We start from the raw sequence: 25,878 nt of genomic DNA on the forward strand, positions 1-25,878 counted from the left end.
AGCCGCCAAAACATGATTAGCTACCATTAATAATCACACCCTAATTAATTAGGAAATGATTATGGGGGCAGTTGAGGATGTCAAAAACGACGTGGGTCGGGTACAGAACACGTGATGGTAATGGGCCGAGTTACTGGTTCGGATCCGAACCAAGTTGTTGCAAGACTGGCCCAAGATTGAAGAACCATATTAAAGGTCCACTGAAAGTAGTTAGGCCCATGGATGGAGATGCCCAGATGTGGGACCAGCGGAAGGAATTAGTTAGGTAGCCTCAAGAAATATTGTAACAGTCTATAAGTAGAGAGAAATGAGAGAAAAACGGGATTGGGAATTTCTTGAAGTGTAAAGATATTTTTGTCAAAATACATAGAGAAATTTTTTGCATCTTCAACTCCATACATGGTTACTTTTAATTGTATTGATCGAGAGCACAAAGTTTTATAATCCACATCTACTACTTCAATAAGATTTCTTCTTGAAACCCTTTCTTCAATGGCATTCTATAATCTTTCAAAGAATGACATGTTCAGTGGTTTTTTTGAGATTTTTTTAGTTTGGCGCAATATAAATATAGTTGCAGGTCAAAATTAAACATGCATACATTGCATTTCATGATTTCATTAATAAAAAAAGGCTCAAGGTTTCAAGGCTAATGTCATTATCAATTAATCTGTGTAGTGCTTGAGACTGGACAATTGGCCATGTCCAGCCATGGTCACCTTATACTTGGAAATTACCATAATTAAAGACCTTGTAAAAAATATGTGGTCATTTCCTTATACCCCCGCGTATTCCTTCACTCATTCGAGTAGGTATAGGATGAGTCGGGTATATTGCGTCATTAGTATGTTCGACCAATGAAAATTTAATAAATCAGCTCATGAAGAGTAGTTTTTATTAGAAAGTGGAACTACGTACTATTATTGTATGATATATTTATGGTGGATTTTTTATTAACCGGGCAATTACCAATGGCATGACATGATCCCCGCTCACCCAATATTAATTTTCTCTGAGCAAGAGGCTTGGAGGGATGGAATCAAGCCTCTTGAGCTTAAGCATGAAAAGCAAGTTGATTTGTCTTGGCGATAACCATAAGCTCCAATCCACTAGAAGTTTAATGAGTTCATTGAATCACCATTTTTCGTATCTAAAAATTAAAAATAAAAACTTTACAAAAGGAAATTGTTTTCATTTTAACAAATCACTTAGATATATTACAAGAACAGAAAGATCATGAAATTAACTGTGGGCAATAAAGATCATGAAACTGTGGCCAATACTTTATTTCACCCCCAAAGGAGGAGAAAAACTAGTAAAAGCAAAAGGACAAGAAAAAACATAATATGGAAATTCTCATCAACTGCTTATTTTATACCAAATCTCTTGTGAAGCTGCAAAACAAAGCTATAGATCTTGTGAGGGTCACAAAGAGACTTTGAGACGCTCTCTCTCTCCATGCAACCCTTAGCCCATGAAACAAGCTTAGGACACTCAGCTTCTATACTGAAGTTCCCACAAGTTTCGTAGGAATAAAACCAGCTATAGTAGGGAAGAAGTGCCACGTCCAGGAACCCAATGGTTTCTCCCCCAATGGTTTCTCCAAGCTCTTCTTCCAAGGTCTTCAGCCTTCAATAAATTCCTTCTTTGCAACCTCTTTCTCTTCTCCTTTTCCCATCAATATCACCTTCCCACTATTGTATAACTGCAATATTAATTAATTGCACCCCTTTATAGAAAAATAATAAATCGTCCAAGAGTTGGATTAATTCAACTGTTTTATATGAGTGAAAGATAACATTGTCAGTATAACCCTTTCCTACATAAATACAGTCAAATGCGTCTAACTTTGTGACATTGTATCACGACTCTAAAATAATCGGATGCGTCTGACTTTCAGATGTTGTATCACAACTCTAAAATATAATATGTGATCTTTGTGTTCTTGTATATATACATATGCAAAAATTGATGATCCATTTATGTACATGTTTATATTTTAATTTTATGAAAGAGTAAAACTTGGTTACCCTCTTGTCAATGTAATCAGCCCAAAACCTAGCTTGTGATCTTTTGTAAGGATCAGAGGGAAGCAAGGGAAATTTGTCATGCCACACTTCATCAATATAATTGAGGATGATGAGAGATTCACAGATAGGTTTGCCATTATGAATCAAAACTGGGACCATCTCATGGACAGGGTTCATTTCTAGAAGCAAAGGGCTCTTGCCTTCCATGTCCTCTTCTCGAGCTTCATACTCGATCCCCTTCTCGGCCAAGGCAATTCTCACCCTCATCGCGAAAGCGCTTGGCGTGAGATCCAGCAAAATCACAGTATCTTCCATTTGCTCAAAAATTTGCAGCCTAAATGAAAATGTAGAATGAGAAAGTATTAGCACTTGATGTTGAGGTAATGGGAAGCTGAGAATTATTTATAGTAGCTTAAAATTAGTTTAAACATTAAAAAAGATTATCTTTACGACTACTATGATAAAATGATAACATAATTAAAGTAGTCAACCTTTGTAGTTTACCTGAAAAATTGTTCCTTTCACATTTCTAACTTTATTACTTTTCTAAATTGTTAATTTCTTGACTTAAGAGTCTTGGTCTGTTTAAATTTCTGAAAAAAAATGTACTATTATTTTTTTAATAGAGATTTAGTTTGACACGGCATGTCTACAAATAACTTTAGGTGCTGCATATTTTAAAAGGTCAAATATAATATAATTATTTTTATTTGGGGTTCAAGGCTTCTCTTGCATGCGTATAACCCTAGAAGGAGACAGAATTTATAGTATATTCATTTGTTTGGTAAAGGTAGTTTTCGGATTTGACATAGACGTTGTGCATAATTTTTATTTTTTTTATTTTTTTTTAACATTGATCCCTTTATTTGTGTGAATTGCGAAATTTGAATGTGGTGAATTTGATTCTTCTAATAAAACGTGTTGTTTGTGATTGAATGCGTCTATTCAAAATTTATGTTATTCACGTTAATGTGATTTGTTACCAAACAATAAGTTTTTAGGTCAAATAACAAAAACATTAGATCCATTACAAAGGGTGATATCAAAACCAAACTTGGTCGTTCGGTGTCATGCCAAAAACTCACTCAATAACAATGACAATTGTTAGGCATGTATAGTTTGTTTTGAGTATAAAAAAAAAATATGTTAAAGGTTAATGTAAATCTTTATCTTATTATTATTTTCTCTTATTCTATTCCATTTTGTCACTAATATATAAGTCTGCATTGTTTTAAATTATATAATACATATTTTTGTGTATATTGTAAAATTTGAATTGATAGATTTAAAATGGATTAGAGTTTAATTATTTAAGGAGTAGTTAGATATTTAAAGTAAAAAAAAGAAAAGGAGTAGATAGATATTTAATTAGGTTTTAAAAAGAGAGATTCTGAGAGGTTAATTGCGGGTTTCAAATACTACATTTGTGCAATATTAATAGTTCATTATTTCTTTTTAAAATGTCCCAACCAAATTAGTTGTCCGTTTCTGTTTTTAAAACAAATTAAAAGTATTCTTTTCATAATTACCCTTTAACTTTTACAAAAATATCTCTACTTAATAATACACATATTTTATTTTAAAATGACAACTTCGTAATTTTAAATAGAATAATACAATAATTGCATATATCCTTAAAAGTTATACCCGTAAAATGGTCACCTAATATGAAAATGGAGAGAGCAATTTATTGATGGGTAAATCGAACAAAGGTCCATAGTGGTGGACATGGGCTACAAGGCCATTGAGAAAAAAAAATTGGCCTTTTAAGGCAGAAAAGCGTGGGATATAAACCCCAACATTATAGGGCTCAAATATCACTAGGCCCAACATAAGTGCAGTAGTCTCACAAACCCTAAGCATACAACATATATAAAGCTTTCAACACCGGTTAATTCAAATCCCACTCCTATCGCAGGGGTTATGCTAGCCAGCGGCAAGGATGTGTATTGTTTAGAGCCTTTGGCCCATGTTCAAAAGTCACCAATATCATTTCTCTCTTTTTTAACATCTAACTCGCTAACCACACTAACCATTGCAAAGTAAGATAAATAAATAATAAAAATCCACTCATATCAATTGAGAAATCAATTTAAAAATTATTTTTCTTATTTATATGCTATACGAACACAACGTAAGTCAACTTATTTTCATTTATTTAACTAGTAATAAACTCACTCATAATACATGTAGAGAGAGAGAGAGTCGAAAATATAAAATAATCTTCCTAAGAGAAAGATTTAAGGCACAGGTCAATATAATAAATTAATTTTTAATTTAAAAATTTAAGCAAAAAAAAATCTGAAATATTATTAATAAATGATGCCTATCCTACTTTGAAATAAATGTATAAATAAATAAATGACCCAACTTGGTAAGGACATAAATAAGAAAAATGGTTTCCGAAGTGAACCAAACAATCCACTCCATAGTCCCAATATTTGCTTGAAATGACCCAAAAAGTTTGCTCCATAGGCCCAATAATTGCTAACATAGCCTCATAATTACTTGGTGTGAACCAAAACTCTACTACATAGGCTAAAGAGTTGGTCGCCGTTTGATGTATTCGTCTGGAGCTTTCCAATATTTAAGATCAAACTACACTGTATAAAAAGATAGAAAATATGTTTGGGCCAAGATAGCCCAAACTGCTAACAAAACAAAGTAGTAATAGCCTAATAGGCCCATTACAGGTCAGACTGAAAAATCAATTGAATAGAATGCTCAGAAAAGCTATCACAGGAGGCTGGGTCGAAGGATATCACGATTTATTACACAGTTGCAAAACAGTTAGGAAATCCGAAAGCTTCTTGGCCTATTTCTCGTCAATAGCTGAGCGGAAGGCTCCAACGCAAGAATCAAGTGGGGCCCGCACCTCTTTAGTCAACTTACATAAGAGTCAAGGGAACCGGATATAGGATGAGGTCTGTGGTATATGTATTATTACGAGGTATGGTTGATGATTGCACGCTTGAGGGCAATAATAAAAATTTTTGTAATTTTAGTAGGGTCAATTTTAAAATTTTATAGAGGCAAAAAAATATAAAATTCTCCTCAATTATTAAAAATCAACATTTTATCTTCCTGAATTACAAAATCGAGCAAGTCAGTACCACAATTATCAAAAAGTGTGCAACTTGCCCCTTGTCAGTCACTTCCAGTTACTTTTCGCTCCCACGTGACTTGTCCGTTTTTTTTAATTCCAATATTGCTCTTCAATGCGACTGTTATAACCCTTTTTTCCTATAATAAGCTTTTTCCATTTGTTTTAACAAACAAATCTGAAGCAAAAGGTTTAGGTGCAATTAGGTGTTTAATATTATATGTGCTAATTTATTTTACCTTATATAATTAGGAATTTAAAGGATCACAAAAAATAAATAAATAAAAAGTGAAAAGAAAAACTCTAATGATAAATACTTACTAGTATTTTCTTATAACTAAATTAAAGTTTTTAACTCTCTTCTTATTTATTTACAATAAAATTTTCAGAAAAAATATTTTACTTTAAATATATATATTTTTTAAAATATTATGATGAAACCCCTTGTTAGTCAAAGCAAAAAATGGTTGCTTTGAGCAATACACATTGATTTAATAATCAATTGTCATACCTTTAATTAACCAAAATAATAAATAAAAGTTAGGATTTCATTTCAATCTCCTTAAAAAGATAGTTCTATAACCGTACTACCTAACTTAAGACACCAAATATATATACACAAACATAATTGCATACACAAATATGTTTGTATATATAACATTACTTAGAAATTTTAACAATTTTACCAATATAAGAGGTATATAGCATGAGGGGTATTGAGGGTATTTCAAAATTTTAGTTTTATTTGTCTTTTTTTAAATTTTAATTATAATGGGCATTTTCGTAAATGTACAATGACGTCGATCGGAAATGTGCCAGAAGTGACTGGCAGGGGGCAATATGCATGTTTCTGATAGTTATGGTACTGACTTGCTCGATTTTGTAGTTCAAGGGGGTAAAATACTGATTTTTTATAGTTAGGGGGGGTTTATGCTTTTTGCCTTTTATAGATATATAATTAAAAAAAAAAATAGTCAGTAAGTAATAATAGTAAATAAAAAACCTTCGATAAAGGGGTAGTCTTAAAATCTTGTAGACATGTAATTTTAAAAAAATATAATCAATAGCTATATAATAGTAAATAAAAAAACTTTAGTGGAGGCCATTGGGCAACTGCCCCACTAAATTATGCATAGATTGTAAATCAATTCTAATGTGAGAAAACACAAATTGAATAATACAACATTCATATTTATTCATGAAACTCATCACACACAAGAGTTTTCCCCAAATAAAATACAAAACTACATGATTACTTAATCAAGGCTACTTCAATCCCCTAGAAGGGGATTTAGCTTATTTTGGTGGTGGTAGGAACTCCGATGGTTGAAGAAGAAGACTCTATCTTCGACTCCATGGCAGCCCAATACCAAGAACACTCAAGAATCCTAGCTATTTCTTACTTTCTCTCTCTAGAAACCTCCAATTCTCTCTCCCCAAATGATATATGATCTTCCCAGATATATGTACATGAGATGATACAAGAGATGAGAGATATATATAGCCAAATACAATGTAGCAATCTCTATATAACCCCCTCTGCCAGAATCAGTCAAAATCCTCTATTAAAAATGTGCATTGAAGTGGAAAGGAGAGAGGAAAGTAACTCCCATTTTGAATTCAGCCATTAATTCGCAAGCTGGCAGAAGAGGTATGTAACTTGGTTCACCAGTTTTGACCTCTCAAACGTGGAAATTGGATTTCCATTAAAACATGAAATATTTAAAGCTCTGATTATCTTTCCACATAATCAAATGGTGTAGCATTTGAAGGTCAGAGTAAAGAGTTATGGCCAAAAGGTGTGCAATGCTGATTTTTGCTAGAATTGCTCCTTGCTTCTTCATGGGCCGAAATGGCCATTTTGCTTGATATTGAACTTGCGCCAATGAATCCAACCTTTTTCCTCATTGTAATGCTGAATGTAACCATGGTCTATGGGCCATCTTTTATTAAAAATCACTGGCTTCGTAGGCTTGTGTTCGAACGCCAGGAAGTGCATCCGGATGCTGAGTGTCCAAGGCTTCCTTGGCTTGCGCTAGGCGCTAGCATCGCTGGGCTATGGCATTGGGCCTCCGGACGCATGGCTGAGCATCCGGACTAAAATTTACGAGGCTACTGGAATTTTAATTCTTCAATTGTTGATCTTGAGCTCTGAAAGGTGTCTGAACGCAAGATTTGCACTAGGAGAGTTCGTCCGGGCGCAAAGCTTGTTCCTTTGAAATTGAATTCTTCTTTTGCTTAGCTTCCCGAGCCTGACTTCATTCTCTGGCTGAACACGATCTTTAGGATCTAAGTCCATTTTTTTGGGTTCCGTAGCTCGCCAATTTCTTTGTTCAGAAAAAGCCATTAATATCCTGTTTTTACACCATTTTGGAGATAAGCCTTGAAAATGACAAATAAATTAAAAACTGTATAAAACATACTCTATTAACATGCTAAATAGACTAAACAATGCAATTAAGGACGCTTAAATATGAAATATTTGGCACTTATCACAGATGTTGTGTATTCTTGGTTAATTGATTCAAGGCTTTCAACCCACTACATTGTATTTATTGTATTTGACCAAGCTAAAGAGAATATGTTTTTAAAGGACCAATTCACCCCCCTTTTGGTTCTTCAACACTTTTTCTCCGAATTCTTTTGTTGCCGGTGCGGATCATCTTCTTCACCGTCGGTTATTTTAAACCCAGTTTAGTGCCGACTTTTTTGCATCCATAGCCTGTTCGTATTCCCATATATATATATAGATGTATGTAGAGAGAGGAAAAAGGTACAAGGCTCCTACCTTCCAAAGGAAGGTCAGGGTTTCGAACCTCAGTGGAGGTAGTGTGTGTGAGTCCCAACTAGGAAAAAAAAAAAGAAAAAAAAAAAGGTAATTTGGTCATTTAATTATTTTGATATCTTACAATTAAAATTAATCTAATAATGAAGGGTAAAGTAGACTTTTCACTTGTTTTTAGGATTTCAAATATCACAAAGGGGTGTCATTGTCCAAAAATACACCAACTTGTATATGGCTATCCTTGTGCCAAACCTTAGGGAGTGTCATTGTATTTTACCAAAAAAAAAAAAAAAAAAGACATGTACAAAGCAAGGTATGTCAAATAAATAAATATTATATATATTATTAGACAAAAAATTAATTTTTTGTTCAATTTCTCAATAATACCATACACATGACTCCACTTTTTCTTCTATTCTTTTATTTCTCCTCCTTTATATATATATAATTTGTTTTTTTTTTTTTTCTCTCTATTGATTTGGCTTACATTTTAATGTGAGTAGCGCGAGCAAAACTTCAAACAAAAAAATCCAACAGAATATATGAATTTGTATAATCTTATGTTGTTAGGTTTCTAAGCGTAATTTTTATTCTTATATATTTACCCTATTAGCTTTTAAAATTCGAGTTGAGCCCCATGATTCTGAACAAAATATTTACAGATTGACTTTGTCCGAGCAACGTCCGAATATTACAAAAAATAATCATCTTAAAATTTAGACACTTTTAATATCCCACCAGGCACAAATCCTCTGTTGTTTATAACCATGTGGTCCCCTGCAATCCACATTCTTGAGGCGTTGCTTTGGCCACATATTTTGTAGTTATAATATAAGAGGTGGGGTCCATTTTAACAATAGAAATGGCTTTTTCCGTTATCCTTAACGGAGAGAACTTTTTATTAAAAAAAAGAAAAGAAAAAAGAAATAACAATAGATGATGAGTCATCAACACAATCCCTAAACAAAACAAAAAGCTAAACTCATCAAACAAAACAAAAATCCCTCTTCTGCCGTCTAAAGAACCCTAAACACAAAAAAAGCCTTTTTCTGCCGTCCAAAGAATCCTAAACTCAAGGGGTGACAGAACCTTGAAATTGGAAGCTTTAGGAAAGAAAAAGGTCCAATTTCACAACAAGTGTTCAAATCTTTGTTTGCTATATCAACTTCAGCAACCCACAAACCCTAAATTCAAGCAAGGGTTTCGAACAGAGAGCGACAAAACCATAAAGCAAGATTTTAGGGAAAAAGGTCCAAATTTGCAACAAGATTACAGGTGAGTCTCTAGTAGCATTGTCTATGTTTAATTACATTTAATCAAATTTAATCAGATTTGATCTCCTGAGAATGTTACGAATTGGGTTGTTAAACTGGTGAGTTGTGTTATCTACATGAGAATGTCAATGATATTGACTATAATTATTTTGGTTGGATTATTTAGTTCTACTTGACAATATTTTAAACATAATTCATTATTTATTCTTGAGAGGAATTCTATCAGCAATAATAGAACTCTCACATTGTTGTTAATTTTTAAATACTCAGATTAATCAAGAATACTAAGGTGGTTGTGATGATTAAAATCATTCATAGAGTTATAGTCTTTTTTTTATGTGTGTGTGTGTGAGAGAGAGAGAGAGCGTAATCCAAATAGTTGTATTTACAAAGGTATGACAGATGATGGAGCTTCAATAGAAATGGATTTGGGTGAGAGTATGGTTGCGTATAAAACATAATTTTTATTTTATTTTTCCTTTTAAATTGCCACCCCAGCCCTCTCCTTTTGTCAAAATTAAAACAATGTCCTTTGTAGGTTTGTTTTAACTAAGATCAAGGCATGTTAAAGTTGAAACAGTGCCATTTTTTTATGTCTCTTTCAACTATGGGGAGGACATAAAAGATGAAGATTGTGTTTAAGTTTGTAATTATACTATTACCAACCAAATTAGATTCTCCTTTGTAACATTGTCTATGTTTAATTTCATTTAATCAAATTTAATCAGATTTTTTATAGATATCATAAGCATACAAAGGTGTGTTCGTATGTATATATACTCTAATCTGGTGTAACCTTAAAATCTTGTTACATTAGTTTATCAGTTCTTCTATTTAAAACAAAATTCTAACTGACCCATTTGATCCAGAGAGCAGAGAGCAACAAAACCATAAAGCAAGATTTTAAGGAAAAAGGTCCAAATTTGCAATAAGATTACTGGTGAGTCCCTTGTAGTATTGTCTATGTTTAATTTCATTTAATCAAATTCAATCAGATTTTTTTATGGATATCATAAGCATACAAAGGTGTGTTCATATGTATATATACTCTAATATGGTGTAACCTTAAAATCTTGTCACATTAGTTTATCAGTTCTTCTATTTAAAACAAAATTCTAACTGACCCATTTGATCCAATTTTAAAGTATATAAAACATAAATCTCTTTTAGCTAAAAATATGTATCACTATCACAAGATCATAGCCCACTGAAGTCTAGGATAGTGTCCCCATTGTCATTACTATCTTTGTCCACCATGCACCATGTCATACCTTCTATGATCTTTTCCTATATCCTACTAAAAAGCCATCTCCTGTAAAGATATTTCCCTTCGTATGGCATACCTTAAATAAATTCATCCACATTTCCTGAAATTGCGATTTATCAGTGTTCATCTATTTCCATTTGGACTTGGATGCATTAACACTAATTATAATAAATATATTTTCTCGCATTATGAATTGTGAATCTTGTGGGAAAAAAACCCTTAATGTAGTATTTAACTTAGAATCATTGGCTGGATAGCTTGAGCGAAATTATCACTATCAATAGAATTTAACTTAGAATCATTGGTTGGATGGCCATTGAAGAAATCATATGCCAACTGCTTTGGTGGTTGATTTTGTCCCATGTAGTTGTATCGAATAAACAAGATCATAGCAAGAGCTATAATCAACACACCTTCTGACCACTTCTTCATCTTCAGAAACTTCTTGAATCTCAAATATTATGTACAACAAACTGTTTAACTCTTCAATTGTATAACTAACAAATAAGCATAGCATGTAGTGGATCCAATGATTCGTCATTTTCCGCAGTCATCTTCTTTTTTCTAGTCCATATACAGATAACCCCTGCCATGATATTTATTCAAAAATTTAAAAGAAAATTACAATGTTCAAAACCCATAGGTAACCAAGCAAAAGGAAGTAAGAAAATGCTAATTTTCTTCTGCATCACACACACACATATATATAAACACAGATAAAAACATGGACATAATTAGGAATATTCTGAAAAATCATAAATGCACAAAATATATAAATATAGGTAAGGCTAATCTGAAAGCATAGAACTTTATAATTATTCAAAAGCCAAATCACTGGGATTACATTAAAGATTCTTCCAAGTCTATGCAATGTCTTCATTTGCATAGATGTTGAAAGTACTTCTCTTAGCTTTTGGGAAGCAAAATCTTTATAGAAAGCAAAAAATAAAAAATAAATAAAGTTTTGCTTTGAAAAAGTAAAGAACTATGTTTGACAATTACACCACCATTTATAAGTAACATTTCACCACCATTTATAAGTAACATCATAGGAGTCAAAAAGTAACATCACCATTTGTAAAAAGATAATATCACCACTTAGGTAATATATATATATATATATATATATATATATGTGTGTGTGTGTGTGTGTGTGTGTGTGTGTGTATATATATATATACAAGAACACTTTGAGACTAAGGTACTGAATATATATAACATCACCATATTTAATTGAGTTAGATTTATGTGTGACTATTAGTTTTTCAGCACTATGTGAATACCTTTTTTTGATGGTGAAGGTGGTGAGTGTGGCAATTAATATTAAACTTTGCCAAATTTATTCTTTTGATGGTAAAGGTGGTGAATGTGGCAATTAATATTAAACGTTGCTAAAAAAAAATTCAAAGATATGTTAAATAATTTATGCCTAAGTGTATGTTTTTTTAATATTTGGAAGAAAAAATAAAAGATGTGGCTCTTTTCATTATTTTTGGAAACATAATGAAAATAGTCATAGCCTATTTTTTTTTTATTTTTTTATTCCCATGTATCAAAGAAATATTAAATTTAGTTATTCTCTAAAAGTGAATCATGGAATTCTTTTATAGTATTCCAATTACTTTCATACCAAACAAAATACTTGATGTTTAAAAAAATTACGAAAAGAACCACATCTATTTTTTTTTCTTTCTTCGAAATATTAAAAAAACAATTACATAAAAGTGAAAATTGTTGACAACCAAATACCTCATAATCCCTTTCAAAATCCTCTTTAAATTAACATGTGACTGTGTTTTTTTTGGATGCTTTTTTGATATGATAAAATTTAACTTTTAACTTCAAATAAAATATAAATAATATGATCTTTTAAGCTTGTAACTTTTAACTTTTAAGCTTCTAAATTTATTTAAAGTCTTGTTATGATCTCTGTTTTTATAAGTGCAACATCTCATTATGAACTCATAAACTAGGAACATCAAATGGGAAGGATTAAGCATGTGGCCAAGCGCGTTGAAAAAAAGGGAAAAAATGCAACAAAAGCCAAAGGAGATCAACAAAAAAAAACGATGTGGCCAAATGCGGTCTAAAAAGGCAGACTATTGTGTCCAAATGCGATGGAAAAAGAATTGCTTTAGATAGTGAAAGTAATTCTAATGATGCTTCATACTCTCCTTCTGCCAGTTCTCCGTCTCAATCATCAAGTAGTACCGATGAGATTGAAGATGGAACTCATTTAAAGCGTAGAAAGGTTATTTGTCAATCAAGACAGAGTGAGAGTTTAAAAAACAATGTAGGAAGTTCAAAACTGAAGAGGAAGGGAGGAACTGCAAGCCATCATGGACCTTGCTTCTTCAAATTTAGGTATATTTTCAAAACCCTGAATGACAATGAGATCAAAATATTATAAATTTCATGTACTCTATTATTATTTTAAATTTTTTCTTTTTGTAATGATAAATTATGTTATTGATATATTTTTTATATTGAAGTTACTGATTTTATTAATACAAAAATTGATTAGAAAGAAATAGAATAAGAAAATATTGAGACTAAGGTACTGAATATATATTAATTAGAAAGAAATATAATAACTCAATATATGTATATATATATATGTATGTATATGTGTATATATATACAAGAATGCTTTGAGACTAAGGTACTGAATATATATTAGTATATAAGTATATATATAACATCACCATGTTGAATTGAGTTAGATTTATGTGTGACTATTAGTTTTTCAGCACTATGTGAATACCTTATTTTGATGGTGAAGGTGTTAAGTGTGGCAATTAATAATAAACTTTGCCAAATTTTTTCTTTTGACGGTGAAGGTGGTGAGTGTGGCAATTAACATTAAACTTTGCCCAAAAAATTTTAAAGATTTGTTAAATAATCTATACCTAAGTTTATGTTTTCTTAATATTTGAAAAAAAAAAAAAAAAAGGATGTGGCTCTTTTAATTATTGCACGTCGAAGGATTCGCGCCCATTTAAAAAAGCACTTGCAAAATTGTTTTTGTTGGACTTATTTTGTGGAGTGTGATGTTATCAAGTAATATTATGAAGATCCTTGGTACTGATTTTAACTTCTTCTTTTTTGTTACTAAACTTGATTTAATTATATATATTTTTTTAAAGTGATGTATTGCACCAATGTTCTTACCTTAGTGATATATATGTTGATGTATGGAAAACAAAGTGGCAATGTAATTAAACAATAAAGTTTATAAAATTTTAAATGTATTAAATTTTGTAATTATTCATTTTGTTTATAATTTCAGAAAATATTATCAAGATAAGTGCAAAACAGAAAACCCTTCCAAGGATTGGAGAAGACTTGATTATGCACAAATCAGTAAAGATGCCAGAAAAGTTTAGAATAAAATGAGTGAAAGTGAAAAGCAACCTTTCAAGGATGAGTGGGAAAAGGAAGAAGCGGAAAGGAAAAAAAATGCACCAAAACAAACCCCCAAACAAAAGGTATTATGTCATTTTGCCTTCCCTTCCTTCCTATTATTGTTTAATTATTTGAGACACGCTCCGTTGTTTATATTATTTTTGTTTTGTAATTTAACTTTTATCCGTAGAAAAATCAAAATCATTGGCACAGATGCTCGATTGATCAATTTGTCAAATGTGTATCCCAACTTGGTGCTGAGAAGATCAAGGCGATTGAGGAAATTGGCTTTGGCCAGTTGCTGAACTTGAAATGCTCGCGTCTGGATCGTAACATCTTTCGTTATATTTTTAGTAACTTCGACTGCCACACAGATATTCTTAGAGTCGGCCATAATGAATAAATCTCTATATCGGCACATGATGTCAATTTTATCTTTGGCTTACCTTGTGGGGAGATGGACGTGCCGGAAGGTTCTGATGTTGAAGCGGAATGGATAAATAACTGTGGATTTCGTAGTCCGGGTGGGATGCACATAAATGCTTTCAAAACAAGGTTACACAACTTGATGTTGGTAACGATTTTAAGCGAGCATTTGTTCTATTTGCATGTGCAACAGTCCTTAGGCTAAATGGTCGGAGTAATGCCCACCTAAGGGGGTTTGAATCTGTAAACAAAGTTGATTCAATTAAGACTTACAACTGGTGTGGTTATATTTATAAACATTTGGTTGAACCCCTGAAAAAGCCGGGAAAAGAAAGACAAACTTGGACAGGCTGTTTAATTTTTCTGCAGGTATAATCTTTTTTTACTGAATGTTACTTTTTAAAATACATAGTATATTGTATAAAGAAAAGCCTTTCCTCAGGCCTCTATATCTCAGGACAAGTGTATATATGTTAATTATTTGATGTCATTGAATTCAGTTACTATATCTCATCTGAGTTGATGTGAAATGCACGGCAAAGGGGATGTCTAATCTATGAGTTTTTGGATAGATGAGAATGTAAAGAAACGCCTTCAATGGGAGGAAAAAATGGGAGGCTTTGGACATAGTCAGGTAATTTAATTTTTTTTCGTACTTGTAGTTTTTACTATATCTCATCCGAGTTTTTAATTTTTAATTTATTAAAGCATACACCCCCATAGTTGTATTCATTTATATAACAGAGTGTAAAACACTTGAGATAGGCTCGTCCCACAACCAATTGTACAAGTGGTCATGAAGTCCCTATCCCTGATTATTATTCGTCACCCTCACATTCTATATCTCGTATGACTAATCCAACTGTCGATACAAGTTCGGACTCAGAATACGAGGTAAATATACATTCCATTAATAAATGGATTATTTTTATCAAGTTTACATTACATTATGTTTATTTTGTATATTTGTTTTTATTGTCATAAGATCGCAACTTCTTGACGTATTATCTGATGTCTGCAACGCTGCTGTCAAGAATTGAAGATGCAACTTCAAAATACTAACCAAATTTTCAGGAGACTTCAATCCATTAGGGAAAGGCGACGAGAGAAACGAAGGAAAGGTAGTGTGGAGGGTAACACCAGTTCAGGTCACACAAGTATTAGAGAAGAAAGTGGTGAGCATTTGAATATGCATCCGCAAAGCAACTTGTTCGATCCCCATACAGTGGTTCATGGAATAAGCGGTGAAGGAGTAAATAATGATGAAAATGACATTGTTGAATCTAACAATGAATGTGGAGTTGATGATAGATTGAACAATTCTGACCAAGTTCAAAGGTCCTTTAATAATGTAGATGAATCAAATGTCGAAGCCAGTATCTCAAATACTGACCAATACATGGCTCATGCTGGGACGGGTAATAATGCAACAGGGGAGGGTGTTAAAGATGGCTTAAATGTTGTGCAAGAGGCACAAAAGGATATCAATTTCTTAAACATCCCTACAGGTATAATTCTTTAAATGCTCAACCATCTTTTCATTTATCCTATTATGGGACCAAACAAAGTTTAAGAAAAAAATTAGACTCAGTACTGATGACAAAACGTAGTTAACATATGTCAAAGCCCCTAACCGTGACAAAACGTAAGTAATGGATAAAATGGGCTATGACAGCTTCTAGGCATGCCCTTTTTTATGCTTAATCTTCTGTTCAATGTATCATAAATACTTATTTTTTTCTGTTATGTTAGTGAAACTTTGGTAAGTATTAATGCTGCATAACTAAATCGGGCTGATGTTTTTACGATGTTCGGTGATGAATGGGTGGCAAATGTTGTGAGTGGATTACATGAATATTAACCCCATTCATATTTTTAGTCCATGTTCAATTTGGTTTTTTTTTTTTTTTTTTTTTTTTCTCCTTAACATATGATTTTCCTTTCTTATAGATAATTGATTGTTTTTCGATGCTTCTAAACAAAAAACAGAATGAGAAGAAAATGAAGAACTATTTTTCCACCTTTGCGGTAAGTTGCATTAAAGATGAGAATGTGAAGTTCGTAAGTAATAAGGAGGAGCGCAGGAAACGCTTGGTGAATGCTTGGGACAGATACTGCAGAAAATTAAAAACAAAGACCAGCGACTTTCATAAATCTGAGTTGGTATGTTATTTTCTTTAACAATCCTTGTCTTCTGCCTATGATTTCTTGTTGTGACAATCTTCCACTACTAATATGTTATTAATGTTTAACAGTTCTATTTCCCTGCAAGCGTCAGTAATCATTGGTTCTTGTTTGTCATTCACCGTCCGAATAAGCTTATTCATTACATATGTAGCAGCAGAGTTGGTTTTAGGCACACAAATTATGGTTTATTGGTGGTATATAACTCTTCTATTCTAATTCATTTCTTTTTTGTTACTTTGATGTGATCATATTGTTAGTAATTTGTTTTCGTATTACAGAAAGATTTTCTTGACATTGCACTAGGAGAGAAATTGGATTGTTATTACATCATAAAGCATCAAGATTTACCCGTGCAACCTGACCCGTATGTTTGACTTTATACTTTTGAATTCTTTTTGTTATTTACCTTATTACCTATATGTTTGTCATGAACTTCCTCAGTATCTATCTTATACAATTTTTAATTATTGTTCAGACATTCATGTGGACTTTTTCTTATGAGGTTCATGGAGTTATGGGATGGCAGAAGATTGTTGGGAAGTTTCAACGTTAGTATAGTGTTATTGTGAAATATTTTTCTATTTTACAGTTGTTTAAACATAATATATATTTTTTCCTAATAGTATTTTACTTCTATGTAACGGTACAGACAGACTCTACTGTGATCTGTATAGAAATGGCACTGCAACTTTTGACCGATCCTTTGAACGAATGTAGGCAAGAGATTTTGAACAACAGCGCCAAACATAGGAGAAAAGTTAAATTTGCACCAGGTTGCAAGCTTTAATTTTAGGTGGTGATGAAGCTGGTGGTATGTTAAGGTTTAGTGAGCTGTCGATGGAATGCCTTTTGTCATGAAAGTTACTCCGTTTACCTTGTAACGATGCAGACTTGTATGGGGCTGTTATGTGAATGTTTTGTACAGGTTAGTTTTGTCTAAATTTGGGCTTTGTTTGGATTGTACAGGTTAGTTTTGTAGAAATTTGGGCGCTATATTCATATGGTGAATTTTTTAAACTAGTTTTCCTATCTCAACAGGTTTATTTGGTTAATTCTTTTATGGAATCTAAGCTTATGAGAGCCTAGATTTTGTTGCTCCAATATGCTTTGGGCACTGTATTCATATGGTGAATCTGTATTCATATACTTTGCAATTAAAATTTGTGAAGAAACATAATGAAACTTGTGCAAAAATGTTAAAATTTGGGTGAAATTCTGGAAAAACATTTGTTATTGTTTATTTAGAATTGCTGAGATCAACGACTCATCTCTTTGATATATATATACACAGATATTATTTTTCTTTATTTTCACTTCAAATAAGAACATAACAGTATGGTGAATTCAGATAGTTTTATATGTGCTATTACTTAAATAGTAGGATTTGAATACTTAGTTGAGAGAGTGAATGTACTTAGTTTAAGTGTGAAGGTTGTGAGTGAATAAATTATAACAGGAAGATGATGAAGAAATTAAAAATACTTAGCAGGATGATGAATGATATATAACAGGAAGATCTTATATTCATTCATTAACTAAAAACCCAAATTACACATATTCACATCACTATTTTAAAAATTATAATACAGATTAAGAACTCGAAGAGAAAAAAGGCAATGGAACATATCATTCTGGCACAAGGATGAACTTCAGCACTTTTTTTCACTTCTTTTCCCAAGTCTGCTACCATATTCTCTAGCTCCAGTAACCTTCGACCATTCACATTTGTGGGTGCTTCTGAAATTGTTGTTGATGGTTTAGCTCATCGCAACTCTCTCACCTCTGTCATAAGATTCCAAATTAATTTACGGTAGTACTCAGGCAAATCCTCATCTTCCCACCTTAAAAAACCACATGAAGCAGTTCTATAGTTTACACAACCATAAAACCTTCTACCTGGATTTTTAGCTGTATTTGAAATTTTCAAAGGACTTCTAACTCCACAATGGCAATAATATTCTTTCAAACTAACTCCATAGGGGTAAGAATGATTTCTTGAGGTTGAAGATGATCCCATATGAGATTATTGTACACCTCTTGCCTAAACAGAGAAAGAGAGATTCACTATCAAAGGTATTGAAAGAGAAGGTTAGAGATGTCAAAGAAATATATAAAGAAAGAAAAAATATATAAAAATTTAAATATATTGTGGCTCGGGGTGATTGATTTGTACTCCTTACAGAATCCAGATTTGTAGTGATTAGAAAATCCTTCATAAATAGTGTGGCCATTATTTTTAGGCAAATACACAACTTTTCTTAACTAGTTTTGCCATTCCATCCATATATATATATACATATATATACATGATATTTTGGATACTAAGAGAGTCATCTATATATATATATATATATATACATGATTGATTTGTACTCCTTACAAAATCCAGATTTGTATTGATTAGGAAATCCTTCGTAAATAGTGTGGCCATTATTTTTAGGCAATTACACAACTTTTCCTAACTAGTTTCGCCATTTCATCCAAGTACTACATATATGATATTTTGGATACGAAGACAGTCATATATATACATGATTGATTTGTACTCCTTATATAATCCAGATTTGTAATCATTAGAAAATCCAAGTAGCGTCGTGTGACCATTATTTTTAGGCAAATACATAACTTTTCATAACTAGTTTTCCTGTTCAACCAAATATGTATATATAATGGAGTTGTACGTAAACTTAGTCATATCAAACAAGCAATGAATTTAATTATACATTTACAGCCAACACCTATAACTTATTACACAATTTCGTGTTCAACTATTCCTAATTTCGTGTTCAACTATTCCTAACCTACCACATTAATTGGTTATGCATGTTAACTATATATCCAACATAAGTTCTTCCCTTTCTGGATATACTGGCTTTCTGGATATACTGGTTAACCTTCCCCCAAAAGGTAACCAGCATACACAAAGCAAGTAGTTTAAAAATGAAAATAGAAGAACTCCCACCACTGTTGCTCACTGAGGTGGTTAGTAGAGTGGCGACAAACAATTTTCAATACCTACTACAACTTCAACAATGGTAACGATTTAATTGTGATAAGTGGTAGTTTTTATTTATTTTTTTATTTTATTATTATTATTTTTTTTTTTCATATAACAGGTTATATGATAAGTGATAGGAATGTTAGAATTCATAATGATGTAACTAGATCTCCTTCCATTATTTTGAAATGCATTGTTTAGGATGTTTTACATATAGTTGCGATTTCTCTTCAGGATTTTTTATGTTCTTAGGAGCTTAGTGTAGTTGCAGGTCTGTCTACAATTCCTTTGTTGCCTTGGGTGGTTTCAGTGAGGGGTGTTACCTTACTTTCATTCTTTGTACATTATTGTTTTATATTTATAATATTTTCTTCATTCAGGAAAAAAAAGTTAAAAATGTTTCAATATGTACAGTTCTCATAAGCTAGCTATGGTGTGTTTGGAGCCACATATGTTACGACATCTCAATTTTAAATCCTTGTACGAAATACAGACGGGGGGTACCAGTGAAACCTACTATTTACGATGCGTGTTCATGCAAAAGTGTGTTAATGATGGTAATCTGGAGTCTATGTTTGTCTTTGGAGTGGTACGTTGCTTGCACTCACTTTACTGAATTGTGAAAGTAATTTAATCGGGTTATATTTTTAATAACTTTATGTTGGATCTATTTTTCTTGCATCAAAATCGGGCAGATGGGGTAAGTATTCTAACTATAGGTGCATATCTTCAGCATACTGGTTGTGAGTTTGCTTTGGCCATTGCATTAATATATGGCAATGATGATCATAAAGTAAATGGTATTCAACAACTTTCAAACATGAACACAAACATAACAAATAAAATGATCATAAAACATCGGAGGGAACAAATGATTTCAATAGTGAAGAGAGGGTGGTCAAATGGGTTATTTCTTAACATTCCCGCTTATTGTGAGGAAGATTATGGAGCACCGAACTATGAAGGTAACATAGTTCACGTCAAATGGTAGATGGTCGAGCGAATAAATGAGGAGAAAATAAAATGTAATCTTTGTCACTGCAATCTCCACATATTGATGGTGTATGGCATTATTGGAGAAAAAGTCATAGTCAACTAATGGAAACCGTTGACGTCATTTTCTGTATGTAATGTGATATACGTAATACAATGTATGTAATGCGATATATGTAGTGTGATGTTGTATTTAACTTTTGAAGTAACATAATAGAACTTTTGGGATGGACAGTTTAATTAGCACTGTCTAACATAAAATCGCCATATGCAAAAGGCAACTAAGTATCGCCATCATTGGAGAAAATAACCAGATGCCATTCACAGAACCATGTCACCTTGAAATTGATGGTTTCAACCTGTCCCAAATCAAAAACAAAATGGACTAAACAACATATATACACATACATATTTCAATTGACATAAATGGCCCTTAATTAAAATCATACAGCCAATATAATACTTTCATTCATAGATTGGAAAAACCTACATATCATCCTTACAGAATCTAAATTTATAGTGATTAGAAATTCCTTCGTAAATAGTGTGTCCATTATTTTTAGGCAAATACACAACTTTTCTAAACTAGTTTCGCCATTACAGAATCCAAATTACATATACACAACAGAGTGACCAACAACAGAGTTCATCCATCCACCATACTATACCTATACATCATCATAAATACAGTCAAGCCATCAACAGAGTGACCATTATCATCTATTTCATATTCCATATATACAAAACCCAAAAAACAAAAGTGAACAGTGTAATGACCCGGTTATTTGCCTCCCTTTCCTTTTTTCCTGAAATTTAACGAATGAATTTTTTTCGTTTAATTTTCTTTTCTGAGCTCTGTTTCGTGTCTCTTAGTGTCATCTCGAGTGCTCAGAATTGGTTTCTGAGACTCTTTCATGTGAATTGACAACTTCCTTTGAGGAGCGAGTCATTTTTGCATTTTCACTTTTCGGACACTATGCGCCTTTCGTCCTTTTCCCTATTCTGTCTTTTCCCCATTTGTCACATTGTTGGCACAACCTCACTTCTCATGCTCAGAGTTGATTTTTGACTTCACGTGCCTTCATCTTGAGTGATTTCCTCGAAATACGTATCTTTACTTTTGCAAGAAAGTACTCTGGTTGCTCCCGATGTCCATAGGGGCATGGATGCACAATTCTTCAAAATCTTTTTCATTTCATGGGGTGTTTTTCATAAATATCATTTGAAGATATTTTTTTAGGGGTATCTAAGAAAATATCTTTTGGAAGATATTTTCATTCTGGGGTAGTTTCGCAGTTAACCCCTTTTGTAGGGGCCATTGTGCAATTAACAAAAATTATTGCAAAATATCTCGTCTGGAGCCTGGATCCTCATATGGGATTTATTTTCACTTTTCTTTGACTCGTAAATTCATAGAATTTTCTTCTGGTCGTTTTTCTCCAGTTTCAGAGTTTTTGGACCCGATTACCGTCGAACTTGTTCGGGGCATAACTTTCTACTCGGGACTCAGTTTTCGATACCGTTTCTTTCGTTGTTCATATTTTCTCATTTTTAATCTTTTTCATTCATGAAGTTTTGTTGTTTGAGCGCGTTTACTCAAAATCCACTTTTTCGGACTCGGTGGGGCCCGTTCGGGGCACTTTTTGAGATTTCTATAAAAGAGGGATGAGATATTTCATTCTTCATCTTCCCCACTCCCCTTGCACAACCTAAAGCAGCCATGGATGCCCATAGAGCTGCCACCTTCTCTCTCCTCCTTTGAATTACTTTTCCTAAGTGAAAAGTCTTCGGCTTTCACGTTTTTTGTTTCCCTCGATGTGTTCTACCATTCCCCCTTATTAGAATTCATTTTTGACCATCTCTTGAGTTTGGGTTTGAGGTCAAGTTGTGATTTTCATGGGGCTTCCTTCGGATTCATGTAGATCGTGTTGTCCCCAACAAAACCCTTCGGTCTCGGCGGATTTGGAACACTTTTTTTTCGGTGGGCCTTTGAGGTTTTCATCTCAAATTGAGGTATGGGGTGTTATAATTTACTTTCTTGCTCTATTACATGCTTGTGATGCTTATTCAACTCAATTGCATGCTTGGATATTAAATCTAGAATTTTTTATTATTTATTTTCTAGTATGAAATTTAATTTTCCCAGTGAGTTATAGCATGTTTTAAACTTGTGGCTTGACATTATATTACACCTTGATATATTGATTAGCATATATTAAATTGGAGCATTTGGATAAGAAATGAAGATTTTATTTAATGTTTATCTTGAACAAAATATTAATTCATGTGGCCTTAACTAGTTTGAAATCAATGTGTGATAGCATATTATATTTGGCCTTAGCATGCTCTTCAACATAGTTGAATTTGAAAGTGATTGGAGGTGTTTTGAAAATTAGTAATTATTAATTAACTTGATTAATTAATTTGCCCCGAGTGTACTATTCACTCCATTTGAATTCCGACTTGATATTCTTGATCTACATGCCATATAGCTTCACATATATTTGAATTAGAATATTCGGTGAGGTTTTGAAACCTTTCATTTAATTAATTTCCTTTTTTAAGATTTAATCCTCATGGTGATATACAACTTGGAATTGAATTGCGGCATGCTAGAAAATTAGGCTTTGGTATGGTTGTTCACATATATTAAATTAGGATTAATTGCATGAGAATAACAACTTTTATTTTATATTTAATTTTAGTGAAAGTTTAATTCACATGGTTGTAAATTGAATGAAATAAACTTGTAATGTGATATTACATTAGTTCTTAGCATGTTCTCTAAGATATGTTAAATTGAGAGCATTTGGTTAAGTTTGAAAATCTAGAGATTTTAATTAAAAGAATTAATTAAAATCTATTTTGTTGTCCCATTAGCTTAATTAAGATTTTAACTTGATATTTGTATTGGCCATGACTTTTTTACTAATATATATTAATTATGGACCATTTGAAGTTGCTTTAGAACCTTGGTAATTAAATTAGTATGATTTAATTAGAGTTCTACTTTGTTGTTCCAATAACCTAATTGAGTTTTAGAATGGATATAGGTGATGACCATGCCATGTTCTTTAATATATATTAATTTGAGGTTATTTAGAATTGAATTAGAATCTAGGGAATTTAATTATTTTTATTTAATTAAATTCTATCTAATTGAGCCATGGATTTAATTGTGTTTGAAAGTCGTTTCTATATCAAAATCCTGGACATGGACTTGCTGTATATTCATTTGGCTATGTTTTGAGCATTGGATAACATAGTTGCTATGTTTATACTCATGAGAATATATTTTCCTTATTAAATATATTGTTGCCTTGTGTAATGATTTGCACATTTCGTATTTAACATCTTTCATGCATAGCGTGTAACGAATTGTACACTGAAGATTCGACATTCATCATATCATATTAGTTGTGGACTTAAAGCATGTATTGTATAGGTTTTCAAATTTGGTTGTGCATGGTAGATAGTTGATTATCTTGTATATACATGCTGATGTATATGTTGTTGCACAACTTGTTGATTTTGGAAACTTGGGGATGTCATTGTTTGGCTACGGCTAGGATGTGGTTCTAGTACGGGGGATAGTCCCTCTATATAATCTAGTGCGCACATAAGGAGGTTACCCATGGGCTAGTAACCCTAAAGTAACCACATTGTCAGTTTGATCCGGCGTGACGTCCAAGTATCCACTTTATTTGATTTCACATTTCATTTCAAGTTGATAACTAGATGATGTTGTGACTTGTTGTTTCTTACTTGTTTTCTCGTTTTAAGTTTCATGATGTTTACTTTGAGAAACCATGCTTTCCGCGTTGTATTAGAAGTTCTAATGTTGGTTAGATGGCATCGATATTGTGATTTGTGTTTTGATGTTCTAATGTAGTTTAGGAATGATCCTATAGATTCAATTGGAATATAGATGTTAGGTGGCATGACCCATTTCTATTGTTTTCGTGCTTTAGATTTCAAGATGATAGCTTTAAGAATTTGTATTTTGTTGCCTTGTATAACATGCTTTTATGTGGCTAGATTGCATTGAAATTGTAATTTGTGTTTTGATTGTTCAACATAGTCTAGGATGATTCCTTAAACTTATTTAGAACATAGACGTTAGGTGGCATAATCACTTTAGTTGTTTCTGTATTCTAGATTGCAAGTTGATACCTTTAAGAACCTTTATCTTGTTGCTTTGTATAACGTGCTTCTATATTGTTTGAATTGCATAGATGATGTGATTTACGCTAGAAATGATCTAAGATAGCTTAGGATGATCCCTGAATCTAATTTTGACATAGACGTTAGGTGACATGATCCTTTTTTGAAATGACTCATGTTGTCTAAAAATCTTAAAGAAATCGAGTCATGCATGCTCGTCCCCCACGAATAAACTTGTTAGACTTGTTTATTCACCCCTAAGTTACTGGGTGTTTTGCAGGTAAAGAAGCTATGCTGTGGGATACACAACACTCTTAGACATGCTAGAAGTTTTGAAGTATTTTTGATGACATTGAATATGCACATGGTAGCATATCATGTTTACTTTTGTTTATTTTGACAAAACTTGTACTTATTGTTTAAGCCATGTAATATGCACTTAAGTACACCTTTTGACACTCTTTTGATGTGTATGTAATGAGGCTAGAGGCCAATATCATATATTATGTATGTTATGCACTTTTACTTACAAACTTCATTATGGAAATATTGAAAATTCATGAGATATTATGTCATTTTCGCACCGGTGCGTGCATTGTGTATGTAATTTATCTTTTAGCATTCATTTGCCATATATGAGGTGTGGCCAAGGGCCAAACACCATTTAGTTTTCATTTTTGCATTTTAGTTCACATATTGCATTTTTGGGCTAAATAGTAAAATCCGAGCCTTTAAGGGTTCATTTTCAAATCGGGTGGTGCAAAGTGTGTTCCGGCATCTCCATTAGGTCTCATTTATCTTGTATGAAGTGTGTCCAAGGGCCAAACGGTCATTTGAAACCATTTCCTAATTTTGGTTTCCATATTTTCCATTTCAAGTTCATTTTCGCCTTTTTGGCCGTTGGGGGGTCAAATTTTGATTCGGCCATTTCCGGGAGCCACGGATCATCCTTGCACACTCAAAATCACCATTTACGTCTGCGTGCATGATCGTTTCCAGGAAAAAAAACCCTTTCCTTTGTGATTTGAGCCTTCTATGGAATCATTTTTCAATTTTGTTGCATAATCTGTTCTAGGGGCATTATAGACTTTTCACATCTATTTTATTTTCTTCTTTTGACATGGTCGCTTAGAAAACGTGATTTTAGGGGGGGTTTCTTCTTCGTATTTTTCCAGAAAACATCGTCTTGGTATCAGAAATCCATCGCAAAATTCAGCTTTCTGTTTTTTTATTTAGCAGCTTTTTG

The 25,878-nt window shown here is 32.5% G+C and overlaps 1 pseudogene; it reads right to left on the reverse strand.

Moving 5' to 3' along the window:
* Window positions 1–1,367: 1,367 nt before the first annotated feature.
* On the reverse strand, window positions 1,368–2,345 carry LOC132288482 (probable glutathione S-transferase parA; annotated as a pseudogene).
* Between the last annotated feature and the right edge of the window lie 23,533 nt (window positions 2,346–25,878).

This window comes from Cornus florida, unplaced genomic scaffold, assembly GCF_030987335.1.
Source record: "Cornus florida cultivar Cherokee Brave unplaced genomic scaffold, ASM3098733v1 CherokeeBrave_3.0.0_Hap2_Chr02, whole genome shotgun sequence".
In the NCBI taxonomy this organism is placed as follows: Eukaryota; Viridiplantae; Streptophyta; class Magnoliopsida; order Cornales; family Cornaceae; genus Cornus; species Cornus florida.